Source organism: Apteryx mantelli, chromosome 3 (assembly GCF_036417845.1).
Source record: "Apteryx mantelli isolate bAptMan1 chromosome 3, bAptMan1.hap1, whole genome shotgun sequence".
NCBI lineage: Eukaryota > Metazoa > Chordata > Aves > Apterygiformes > Apterygidae > Apteryx > Apteryx mantelli.
In genome coordinates, this window is record NC_089980.1 from 133,073,417 (window position 1) to 133,087,090 (window position 13,674).

Sequence of the window (13,674 nt, forward strand, 5' to 3'; positions counted from 1 at the left end):
TAGGCATCTCTTTTTAATTTTGTGTTTAGTTAATTTTTTTTTTCTCCAAGAGAGGTAACTCAAGCAAAATTCTGAAATGGCAAGCTTGACCTTAAAGTACAAGATCCCTAAAGGGACATATAACCTAAAGGGCAGCATCAGTTTGGTTAGAATGAGTAAAAAGCATTTGAAACCAGCTAAACCTGTGAATATTCGCTAATGCACGTGGGTTCTGATCTGTCTTAAAACAGGCACGGTTCTGATGTAACTTCTGCATATTGCTTACTTTGCCAAACTTGATGTGATGATGTCTTGTGCCGGATGAGAGCTGCAGTATGCTTCCTTCCACATCCTGTAAGAACGACCTGTGGGCGAGGTGTGATAAAAGGCTCATCCCCACACACGCAGAGGAGTGCAGAAGAACAGTAGCAGGTGGGAGAACCCCCAAAATACCCTGTGTGGCTCCTCCCAAGGCTGTCCCTGGAGAGCCTTCCGCCCCACTGCCCAGGGTGACAAGGTGTCTACAGCCAGAAAACCAGGGCTTTCTATAGCCAGAAAGGCACCAAACAAGCAGCTGAAGAAAAGTGCTTTTGACTCTGTCTCTGTGGAGTCCCATCACTACGTGAGTGGATTGTAACAGATGTCAGCTCCATGCATTTCCCATACTTTCCTAGCTGGAAAAAAGTAAGTGAGGTGAATTAGTAAAGTAATGTGGTAGTCAAGTGATAAAGCTAAATGGGCTCTTCTACCTGGAAGTAATTCAGAAGCTTCTGGGGAGGGAAGGAAAGCACTTTATCACTGAGATAAGGTTAAAGGGATATTAAAGGGTCATCACAACACCCTACTCAGGATTAGATTAACGGTATCTAAATCATGCTTCTTCAAATGTTTGCCCAATCTGTTCTTAAAACAGCGCTGCAGTGCTGATGTTCCATGGGTGATTTGTTCTTTTACCCGACTCTCCCTACGATTAGAAAGCTCTTTATGTTGACAAGAAAATTCCCTTATTACCACGTATGTCTGTTCCTCCTTGTCCTCTCCTAAACGGAAATGGGAAGGAGCTTATCTTTTTCTTCCTGGCAGTCTTTTACGTGTAGGAACCTGGTTGCTAATGGGGTGAAGAAATGTATTTTAACAATTGCACAGCCCCACAAAGACAGGTTGTGAACTCCAATAAACACAGCAAAGAATTTCTTCCTTGGGGTGAGCAGAGACTGCACATGTTAGTTAAGCCCCAGGACAGAAACATCAGTCACATCTGTGAATTTTGTTTATTGTCTCTTCTTCTATGTAAAAATGCTGTGTTAGGGCCTTTTTTGTGATGATATCAAGCACTTTCTCTGGCTTCAGTAGGAGCTCTTGGGATCAGGGCATTATAGACTTGCACAAAGCCTGTCGCAGTCACAGGGAAGTTTGTGCTGACTTCAGTGAACTTTAGACCTGGTGCTTGCTCTATTGCTGTGGGGAGAAGTCTTACATGACAAATTCTTCTCCCGGTAATAGCACACAAATTCATCTGACTGGTAAATCTGCACCTCTGTAATTGAAGACAGATGTTTAGCATTTTATTCATGCTAATACCACAAGGGCATATGAAACAGAAGATTTTTAAACCCACAGTGAAAAAAATATATATATTTTGACCCATCTTTTTACTTCTACCTTTTGTATGAAATATGGATATTAAAGAGAATGCCGTGGAGCAGCCTTCAAAACCCTCTTAGAAAATGCAGCTATTCCCCCTCCAAACATGCCACAGGCCAGATCTGCCTGAGCAAAGCCCACAGTCTAGGCTGGCCAGGACTGTCTGTTGGTATTCATTTATATTAGGATAAGTAGCTTCTTATCTGAACCAGTGAAACAAATAGAGTCTCTTAAAGACAGAAAGGAAATGTAGAGTTATGAGAAGTGTGCTATAAAACTTCTTTTTTTTAATTGAATTTCCTTCAATAATTGTTGGACTTTTTTGTATAACAGAGAAGAGTTTCAGGAAAAAAATATGTTGCAGCAAAATATTTTGATGTTTTTGAGGAAGGTACAAGCATTTTCATTGAAATCATGTATTTCCTGTGAAAATACAACATCTGACAGAAAACTCATCAAAACATATTTTGAATTAAAACTGTTGACCTCCTGCAAGTGAATCTTCTCCAGTCAGTGTGGTGAAAAGATAACCATATCAGCCGCCACCTCCCAGAATAATCTCAACTTCTTTTATGTCTTCCCTCTAATGACGCTCCCTGAAGGTCCCTCTCATCTGTGCTTAGCAGTCAAGTATTTCAAGTAGTTTCTTTCCTTACACTAGTGATGGTATTCAATATCTTTTCTGCGCAGCTGATTGTCACAGAAACCAGAAGTTTAGGCTTAGCACGTATATCTCTTGAAAATAGATGTCCGAGGACTAAAAGATATGGCTGTAGCCATTCAGAGGTAAGCTAAATATAATGACTTCCTTTAGAAAACAAACAAATGAATTTGAAGGCCCTAGTACTGTGCTGTGCTTAAGCACTGTGCCAAGCAAAACTTGACTTAAGCATGTGTTTTGCTTTAAGCAAACACTTCATTGATTTGCACAGTAAGAATGGATTTCAATTTAAGCACAGCTTAAGTACTTTGCTGAATCAGGGTCCAAATGCCTTACTTGCTAACCAGTTGTTTGCAGTTAGTCTTGGCATCTGTGTTGTAATTTTACAGGCATACAAGGTTAGTGGAAATACTGGGATAGCTTTGGTCATTTTAGGTGAAACTGGCAAACATTAAGTGCTTTTAAGAAGAACGTTTTTTAAACAGTTACATTTATAGCATAAAACAGTAAGCTTTATTGGCAGCAAGCATCTTTCCCAGTTATTTGGTACATTCTAAACGTGTGGCTCATCACATGGCAAAAAATATTTCCTCTCCAGTGGTATGCAGTGGAAGGGGAATTAGACACAAGAAAGGCATTCAAAAGATAGCAAGCTTTTAATTGAAACAACCAAGGAGAAGCTTTCATCATGTAGCCATTCTGAATGACATTGGACATGCAACTGATTGGCACAGCCTTATTTATTTTTTTCACTTTGGTCATAAAATTACTAGGAAAGGCTTAATAGAGTTATAAATATCTTGTTTCCATGAGAGTCCTGGGAAGATAATTATAGCACTGAAGTCTTTACAAAGATAGAGCATTTATAAAATGATATTATCTGAGGACTCCAATGGATAAGGCAGGGAATTCTGTGTTCTATTCCCAGCTCTGCTGTTGACTCACTGTGCACTTTGGGCAAATCACTTCATCCCTTAGTGACTCAGTTTCCTCATCTATAAATTGGGGTAATAATGATAATCACCCACTGCTGCTAAGTCTAGGAATTAAAAGTTCTAAGTACTACACATATTCATCAAAGCATTGAAAACTCTGTTTGGTAATAACAAATGTCTGTAAGACTTTGGGTAAGCTATGCACTTTCCTGAATTGGAAATGTCATATTTGTGTTATTGATAAATTAGATTAATTGTAGACTTACAGTCAAAATATTAAGGAGAAATAAAAGTGTAAACTAAGAGGTTCAAAGATACCAATGAAATGGCTGTATTGTAAAATCTTCAGAAATATTTTTTATTTAATTCAAAGGTTGGATTAAGAAGAGCATGGACAAGTTTCTTGCTGAGTAGAAATACAATACTGTTTCATAAAATCAAACACCACATAGCAGCATTATCTAGAAGGTTGTCTAGCAGCTACCTGTGAGCTATCAACAACACCTACACTCAGACTTTCCAAACTAAGGCTGTATCATGCTTTTTTACTTGTATACTACTTTTACTTCATTAGAAGTTTGATACATCATTTTCCCCAAGCATTGAACGGAGAAATTAAGTAACAAACATCAGAAGAGTTTAATGTGGAAGTATTGTGCAAATATTACTGTTAAATCTTTGTGGCTTTGAAAAATACAAGCAAGGAAGGAAAGGTCATGGCAAATGAGCAAACAGCTCAATCTGAGCTCCAGCGGGATACTAGGTTTGAGGGAGATAACATGGGTTTTGGATATGTAAATGAGAAATTCTGTGATACTCCTTCTCCCATTGATAATATTGAAACAGCAGCAGCTGCAATTTCAGCGACTGTTGATAAATTTGAGAGGGATCAGAGATGAATCAGAAGGTTGATAAAAGTGTTGCTAAAGCATGTAAACAAAGTAGTAAAAGCCCTTGAGGCAATCTGTTTAGCTTAAGAAAGGGAATGCTAAGAAGTGACTTGAGCACAGGCTGTAACTTTCTATGCAGGAAACAAGTTGAATAATGGATGGGTTTCAGAGCTTGCTGTATTTTTCTCCAATAGACTGAAGTGAAAGCTAACAAATTCCCTTCTGAAATGAGGTAAAAATGCAGATCGTAAAAGGGAATCGTTTTACCAACGACTGCACTGAAGTTTCTGTATTGGTAGTTCTGAAAACAACATTGCATGTTTTTCTGAAACAGAGGCTTTTGATCTGGGGTCTGTGCACTCCTGGGACAGGGAGAGGAGGAATAGGCAATCACTGATTACTTTTGAGGAGTCTGCAAAAGGCAAATCAGAAAAGTAACCTTATAGTCTGAAGACCTGAATTCCCTATACAGGGAATTTTGACTTCCATAAAGCAACTTTTAGGGAGCCTACAAAGGCTGAAAACATCTTTTTTGAGGGTATAATACTTGTCATACAAGGCAGGGTTTAGAGAAGATCTTAGGTAATCACAGCTGGCCAAAGAAGCCTAAGGCTAAGGAGGATCTTTGTTCTTTACTAAAGTACAATTAGGAAGTGGCAAGATTTGACATTCACTTTTTCTTGGGTCCTTGCTCAGAGATAACTACCAGTGACTTCTTTGAACATCTGACCTTAACGTGCCAAGAGAGGCTCTGGAGATGTAGTCCCTCCCCACTGGCACTCCCAGTCTCCTCCAGCTGTGGGGTCTTGCGTTGGGACAGTGTGCTCCAAGCTGAAGACAGAGCTTTGTCACTCTTTCTCATGCCAAAGTTCCAATTGTAATTGGACTCGATTCCTTTCAGTTAAACACAAAAGTTTCAATGGGTTCATAGTGTTGGGCTTTGCTACTGCTGACACAGACCCACAGGCAATTTCAGGGCATTTTATCTTGTCTCAGTTCTGAAAAACCATAATTGTTCTGCAGAGCCACAAGTACGTCCTTCCATTTAGATGATATCAAAAGAAAATCAAGTGCTTTCCAGAACTGTGGCATGGATACATAGACCCCTGCCCAGTGGTCATTGCCAGGTTAAAATGAATAGCTGAGCAGCACAGAATACAAAGTAAAGTTCTATTGAGTTCTACTTATTAAGTAAATCATTACAGCTCAAGATACTGCCTTTGACCCTCTTCCTCCGTCCAAATCTTGGTATTATCATTTACTATTTTAAGCTTTTTTATAGAACTGGAATAATATACAGATATGAAAGGATGATTACAGGGATGCTATTAGGCATTACAACTGAGATTTGAAGTTCTCTTTTCTGTGAAAACAAACCAAAGAATGTTTTAATATCTGAAAGTCTGACGACTGGTTTTTGCTTGCCATGAGCTTAAATCAAGCATCATTTTGTTAAAACTCAGTCTCACCAAAATGTTGTTGCTTAAAATAGTAAGAACCCAATCAGCAGGAGATGGTCATATTCAGTCCTTCAGGTATTATTTGACATAATTAGCCCTGCACTTTGGTCTAAATGTTTCTTACAGACTGGCCTTCTAATTGAATTCGGAGGTTTTGTAGATGTGCACAGCTTTGCATGTTCAGGCATGTGGGTCTGTAGGACAAATCGGGTAAGGAGTTCTCTCCATACCCGTATGCCAGTACAAATCCAAGTGACAGAACATAGTAAAAGCTGCAATCACAAAAGCATCTGCACTGAGCCACCACACCTGCCAGCACTGATCTGCACATGACAAAACACGTTTATCCCTCCACACTGAGACACACCAGCATTGGCATCTTGGTACATGGGATGAAGGTGGAAGCTGGGCAAGGGTGACGGCTGGGGAGATCTCACCTGCTGGATTCTGGGCATCTTATAACCTGGGACCATGCTGTACCCGCTGGATGTCTTGAAGAGCTAGTTGTCCAAATATGATGCATCTAGCACAGACTCCTGGAAACAGATTTACATGATGAAGCCACAGCACAACTGGCTTCTTCCCAGAAGTGGCATTGGAGTTCTCCTTTCTGCAAAAACAAACCAAAGGATGTTTTAATATCTGAAAGCCTGATGACTGGTTTTTGCTTGCCATGAGCTTAAATCAAGCATCATTTTGTTAAAACTCAGTCTCACCAAAATGTTGTTCCTTAAAATAGTAAGAATCCAGCCCTGGGCTCTATTTCTTCTCTCCCTTTCTTTTTAATTCCCCTTCTCTGTTCCCATCCTCCCTGGGAATTTTACTAGTGCTCTTATTCCCCCTTCCTAGATCAACTGTAAGCTCATCTTACTGTTTCCTTCAGGATTTTCAGATATCCAGGCTGCCAAATATCTTAAAGTGGGAGCACTGAAAGGGTTAAGACTGGCAGATCTGTGCCTCTGTAGGACATAATGCCTGGCTGGACTGGCAACCTCTTCTGGAGCTCTCTCACAGCTGGGAAAGCAGGAAGAAGTGGGAGAGACTTCCTTCTGGGTGATGTGGGGGGAAGACGCTCTCTTCCAGCCTCGCTCTGCCACGCTGAGTCAGCCTCATGGAAGCTCTGCCTCATCAGTCACATACTGCCCAGGAACATGGGTGTGACAGAGACCTTTTCCATTTTGCCATCTCCAGCGCTCACCTTTCACACGGGCTGACAGTCCATAGGCACTGGCACCATCTAGGGGCCAACTGTCTGTCATTAATGTGTTTCTAGAAAGATCAGTGTCACAATATGTAAAAATAATAACACACAAGAGCATACACTAACATAGCGTGTCTAAACAACACCTGTCTTATGAAACATGTTGAAAAAGCCAGTGTATGTAGGTCTTTACTTCTATGCTCAATTCAGGCACAGAAATCTAATCTCAGTTGCTGCTTATCTGCTTGGACTGCTTATTTTCTATTAACTGAATTTATGTATGGTGTCATGTGCTGACTAATAACTCATCATTCACACTCCTCTGCTTCCGATGATATAATTGTGCCTTCAATTGTCTCCTGAAAGTGTCAGAATAACGGAGGAAGATTTCTGAGAGGGAAAACACAAAAAAATATGAAACTATGGATCACCTTCTTAGAGAATGAAACAGGTAAAGAATTTTTTTTAATGATCTTTCAATATAAGCAAAGCTCCTTACCATTCTGACATTTTTGAAAGTCTTTCTGTGTCAATCTCTATAATTTTAGATAAAGAGTAGTAGAAAGCAAAGAAGTCTTGTACAAGGGACTTCTCTATCCAACCTGTCTAGCACTGCTACAGAACTGGGGCTCCTAAATTCTACTTCAACAATTAAGAAATAATAATTATCACAATCTTTGCTTTATAGGAGTAAACTATGTCTTGCAGTTCATTATTCTGTGTGGCTTTCTAATCAGCACATGTAAAAATAGTATTTGTAGTACCTTTGTTTCCTTATTTGTTTATATTCTGAAGCAGTTTAAATAAAATATTCAAAATCTCAGTCTGTATTTAGATACCTAAATAAGCATCTTGATTTTTCAGAGCACCTACAACTTTCAGAGTTGCACAGTGCTTCTGGAAATCAGGCCATTTATATAGGTGTCTATATTTAGGTACATGAGTTTGAAATGTTTGGCTTGAGGTCACATAGCTATGGCTCACTGCATTTTTTTTATTCCCATTTGGGTCACAGTGGGCAAGTCACTTCTAATAATCCTCATCACGAATCTAAGAAATAGCAGGAAAGGTGGTAAGAATTGTTATTAAGTACCACCGTGATGCTCAGCACCTTATTAGATGCGTGAAGTTTCCTTCCAGAGAATTTCAGTCTAAAAAAGCTAGAAATCAGTGCAGCAGAAAGGTAAGAGAGTATGTTTAGAGATCGAGCTTATGTTCTGGTTAAACTGTGTTCATTTCCTGGATTTTATTTGTCTGGCATCTTTGTCATTCCCTCTATAAACTTATGATCATTTGACAAGCCAGATGTTTTTGCTTCCTTTATTTTGGTTGGGTGAAACCTAGAAATCAAGTATTTCTACTTGTTAACACATGGCAGCAAACTATAGTTTATTCGTGAGGAATTTGAGCTGACACAATTAGTCGTGCTGTTGAATTATGACTGTACCTCCAAGAATGCTTTTGAATTTACACAGTAGCTTGCGCAGGCCTTGCCCTTAGTTAACCGGTTAGGAAATAAACAGTAAGGTCTTTTTGTCTAAGATCCTAGAGGGAGATGATTATCAGGGAAAGGACATGATGAGGAAAAGGCAGTCTTATAAAGAAACAAGGAAATCAGTTTCCTTATAATCTCCTCCTACCTCTGCAGCTTGCCATCCTCCTAATTTACAAGGTGAGATGCTTGTAGCTGTGCTAGCAGGTATATACACAATCAGCGGTCCAGACAGTGCTGCCTTAATTTTGCATGACAAGAAGATTGCTGAGAAGAAACAGGCAGCCCAGAGATTAAAACAATCTCGAACACCTCACGTACTTCAACAAAATGAAAATTTCCTTGTCTTTTAGCAGCCCCTTTCAAAATGGGGGAATTTAAACCTGGCCATAATATTTCAGCTTAGAGAGAACTGTACTTACACTTTAGGGATTGTCTTTGTTATAGAACAAAGAAGGGTTTTTTTTCTTTCTTCAACCAGAGATTGTTTTAAAAGTCAATGAAACTCACTTTTCCCCTTGATCTATCATGCATCTAGGCTAAAAAAACATTTCTTGGTTAAAAATATTCCTTAACCAGAAATTGGGACATAGCATTTTTGTTGTCTTCAAAACTGAGGGTTAGCTGTAATAAATAATAAAGCTCTATTTTTTTTATGTTAGATAGGAATTTTTGCTATGATGTCAAACCAAAAAGACTTTTTTTCCGACAACTCGCTCTCAGAAGTGGATGGAAAACACTAAAACTCCTCGTTCCTGCTCTCATTGCTGTAAGACACAGCAGTCTCCTCTCTGACCTCTGTCCGCCCCTGAAGATGTTCGGGAGGTAGACATACCAGTGAGGGGGGCTTAGGGGGCAACAGATCCTAGCGCAGGGGCTCTCTCACTGCAAGGCTGGGAGCTCACTGGTTCCCAGGGTAGTGCCCCAGGCTCTCCCCATTTGCCCGACCCCCACACTCCAGATTTGGAGGGAACCTTCATCCCTGGGCACAGCTGAGGAGCATGCGCTGCTCTGCATCTCCAGACCCCCAGCGAAGGAAACGGCCCTGTTCCTTGATCAACCTGCTTATGAACAATGCGGGTGCAAGGGCGTTTTACAGGCACTGAAATTATACAGCGAGCAAAGGATACTCTCCCTTTCTGCAGCAAGTTTTCATTGGTGCAATTACTAAAGTCGTTCCTCTTGCACCCACAACTGTGCAGAATGCTCTGTAGGTAATGAAAGCTACAGATGGCCTTTGCCTTACACATTTTTATTTAACCATCTGCAATACGTCGCATCGAAGCTGCTCTGTAGTTGCTAAATGCATACAGGATGGAGCTGAAGAGGTGTTGAGGCAATGCTGTCTCACCGTACTGAGTGACTGGGTGATAAAATAGCAGATGAATTTCAGTGGTGATAAGTGCAAAGTAATGCACATGGAAAAAATAGCCCTAACTATACAAACACAGACATGGGCTCTAGCGATCACTTCTGCTGCAGGAGGTCAAAGTGGACCTGAAAATATTAGTACGGGGCTAGGAAGTGGTCAAAAAGGCAAACTGAATGTTAAGAATTAGTAGAAAAGGAACAAATAAGAAAATGTCATTTTTCTAGAATATGTTTTTTCCCCCCGTTTGAATGTTCTCTATTGTTCTAGACTCCTCAGATGACGAGCAGAGCTCCAGAGTCAGGACTCCCGCTCATGTAGCTCGGGGTTCTTCTGAATCCCCTGGCTGTGCAACTCTTGCCTATTCCAGATCCAGGAAAACTTAATAGTCATTTTAATTAGAATCAACATTTTCAAGAACATAGTTTTTTCAAGTAAAATTAGAAAAGGTAGAGAGAATGGCAATAAAATATGGAATGGCTTTCATATAGGAAATAGAGAAAACCGCATTAGCTTGGAAAAGAGATAGCTGAAGGGAAACAATTAAAGTCTGCAAAATAATGATGGAGACAGGTCAACAAAGAAATTTAATTCACTGCCTCTCATAACAAAAGAGTGAAGAGCATTTGATGAAATGATCAAGAAGCAGATTTAAAATTGTTTTACGGAGTGAAGAATTACCATGGCACAGCACACTGCAGAAAGCAAAACTACAAATGGGCTCAAGAAAGAAGAGTTTAGACAAATTCATGGAGGACAAGACTACTGGTAGCAACTCAGCATAATACCTTGGCTAAAACCTTGACTTCCAGAAGTCCCTAACTCACTAGCTGCTAGAAACTTATAAGGCAAATGGGAGAATACCTGGTCTATTTTCACATTGTTTCATTAAGCACCCACTCTTGGCTGCTGCTGGAGATGAGACACAGGGCTAGATGGATCCCACTGTGTTTTTGCATTCTAAAAAAGAAACAGTCATGGGTATACTAATGCTGATCTAGGCAACATTAATTTTACTTGCTTTATCCACTCTAATCTCCAGGCTTAGCCACTTGCAAGAAATCATAATCCATATCTGACCAAAGAATTTGAGATTATCCCAGGGAGCAGAGATGCAAAAAAAGCAAAGCTCGCTTTTGGAGAACCTACTGTTTTTGAGACATTACTTATTTATTTCTTCTGAAAAGAGAAAACTGTCATCAAAGCTCCTGAAAAGACAGCAGGAGTGGGTTAGTGTTTCTATATTGCTGGTCAGAAATCAACATAACACAGGGAGCCAAAGTTTTTTGGTTTTACTGCTTTAATTACGCTGAAATTCACTGTGGTTGTTTCAGTACATTTGAGACGCCACTTTTGCTTGCAGATTAAATCCTTAGATGAGAAGCAGGTGCAAAATGAAGATAATGAGCAGCGCAGGATTTGGATGAGATGGTTTAATCCTGTGCTCTGAGCTATCAGTAACAAAACTCCCACTCAGTTCTGTGGGAGCAGGACTTCAGCACTGCTTGCAAACCTTGCAAGTAGCAGCTGTTTTATCACCTCCTTTGGGATTCTTTCCATAATTTCAGCTCCCTTCAGATTTTGGCATCCTGCAACTACTTGGGTTGTGGAAAGATGTCCACAACATTTAGGAAACACAAGGTGCCTACTCAGCCTGCATGCCCTGCATAGCACCAGGGTTTATGTGGGGAAACAGACTCCAAAAAAGAAGTTCTCTCAGTTGCTCTAACTCCCTTCTTTTTGCAGAGTTACCTTTGCACATCTAAATAATGTGTTATTTTCAGAAGCTTTCTTAATAGGAATACTTAAATACTTAAAACGGGATATCTAAAACCTTATAATTGTTTCCATGCTTATTTAATTTGAACATTTTTAGTGTAAACAGTGGAATTTCGAGGTTTTTCTCCTCATTCTCTCTAGCAACAAAGTCTGTATGCATTTCCAAAGTATATCCTATCTTTAGCTATTCCCGATTTTCCTGGACAAGGATTAGTTTGCTTTTATAACCATGGAGATTCCCATTTTAATACAAGAAAAACAAATGCTAGGCCAACTTCATCAGCTCCCTCTTCCCCCTATGAAAATATGAAGAAAATGAAAACAACCCTTGAGACTGCTTACTGTGAACAAGAGATAATTACAGGTCAGGAGGAGAATATAAAGCAACAAAAGTGTATGATGTAAAATGTGGGGTAGAGAAGGCACAGTTGATGCTCTTCCTAGTCAGATTAAAATAAGATATCATGCAAAGGAAACCCATCTAAATGGAGACAAAGGAAGATACCTTATCAGTTTTAATTCTTTAAAAAATAACAAGCATCCCATTTGATTTGGGATTGAGAATATTGAAAGAACCCAATATATTTTACATTGTAGTATCTTTGGTTCCATATCTTTCTTTTGCTTTTGTATAGTGCCTAATACAATAACGTCATGGTCAAGCACAAAAATTCTAGTTACAACAACAAAACAACAAAACCCAATAATTACCATTGTCTGTTACCTGCTATATATTAACAAAAAAAAAAAAAAAGTAGACAGAGAACAAAAGTCCGGAAGGCGTAAGTCAGTTCTTAGTTAATAGGACCAGGAGGAAACTCTTCTGTTGCAGGTATAACCGCCTGTATCCTGTTCTAACATACTGCTTTTAGATATTTGCAGAGATGGTGTGGGAGACACTACTGGTCTCATTCATTACAAAAGTTTTATTTGCTGTTATTGTAAAGTGCTACAGTGAATGGTAATCATTTTGTACATTTTTAACTAATGAAGAATTATTCCTTCCATAGATTCCTGTAGGCTATTTAATAATTATATGAAAATACTCTAATTCTCCACTATGTTCTATAGATTTTCAGAGCCATCTTTACAGAAACCTATTTATGTTTCTGCCTCACCCTACTGATTAAATCCCTATTACATTTCAAAGCAGAGACCACAGAAAATTAGCATTAGCCTCTGACGCTTACAAGTCTCAGATATGTAGTTGGAAAACAAAACATGACTGAGGGCCATCAGAATGGTTTCTCTTCTTTCTAAAACGGTGACCACCATGAGCCTTTTTCCATTATAGTACTGACATTCCTTAAGAATCCTACAAACGCGCCTTCAAGCTTTGTCTGCAACACAGAGATGCATCTTATTCACCTTTTAGTCTGAAGAAAAGATTAACTACAGCTATGTTTCCAGACTGGGCTTGCTTTAAGGGCCAGTTTGCCTGCCTGTGGTCAGAGGTGGGACTGGAGGTTGGGAACCCCATCGGCTGAAGGCATGTAGGTGCCCCACAGGATCACCAGAGGGGCAATAGGAGCTTTGTCACTAAAACTGCCACGGGGTGCGGTGGCATCAGCTAGGTGCGCTGAGGGAGCCCTCAGTTTGGGGCTTCGGGGGGGGGGGGGGGAAGCTCCCACACAGAGGTACAAGATGGGCCAGTCAGGCCAGAGAAGAAGAGCAAGACTCATCAGGGCAGCTCTCTCTCACCCCACACCCACCTCCCCATCCTACCTCACCTCATCCCCTCACCCACCTCCTCATCCCACCTCACCTCATCCCCTCACCCACCTCCTCATCCCACCTCACCCACCTCATCTTCTCTCACCCCACCTCCTCATCTCATGCCACCTCCCCCCACCGCCACCTCCTCACCCCCTCTCATCTCGCCTTGCCCCACCGCCCTCCCCCCACCCCACCGCCGGGCAGGGGGGACCGGGACCGCGAGGGAGGGAAGCTTTGCCGCACGCCGGCGCCGAGGACACGAGCCGCTGCCCGGCTCCTGCGGCTCCCCGCGCGCCGGGGCGAGGCCGGACCGCCGGGCCCACCTGCCGCCGCCGCCGCCGCCCACACCGGTAACGGCCACCCGGCGCGAGGCGCGGCGGCGGGCAGCGTCTCCGGGGGGCGGGGCCAGCGCGCTCCTCGCGTTCTTATTGGTGACCACCGCCCGCTCGTTCGGGCGGGGGCCTTGCTGATTGGGTCGCGCCGGCTCCCTCCCCCCCGGCCGCCTCCTCCTCCTCCGCCTCAGCGGCGCGAGCAGGGCGAGAGGTGCG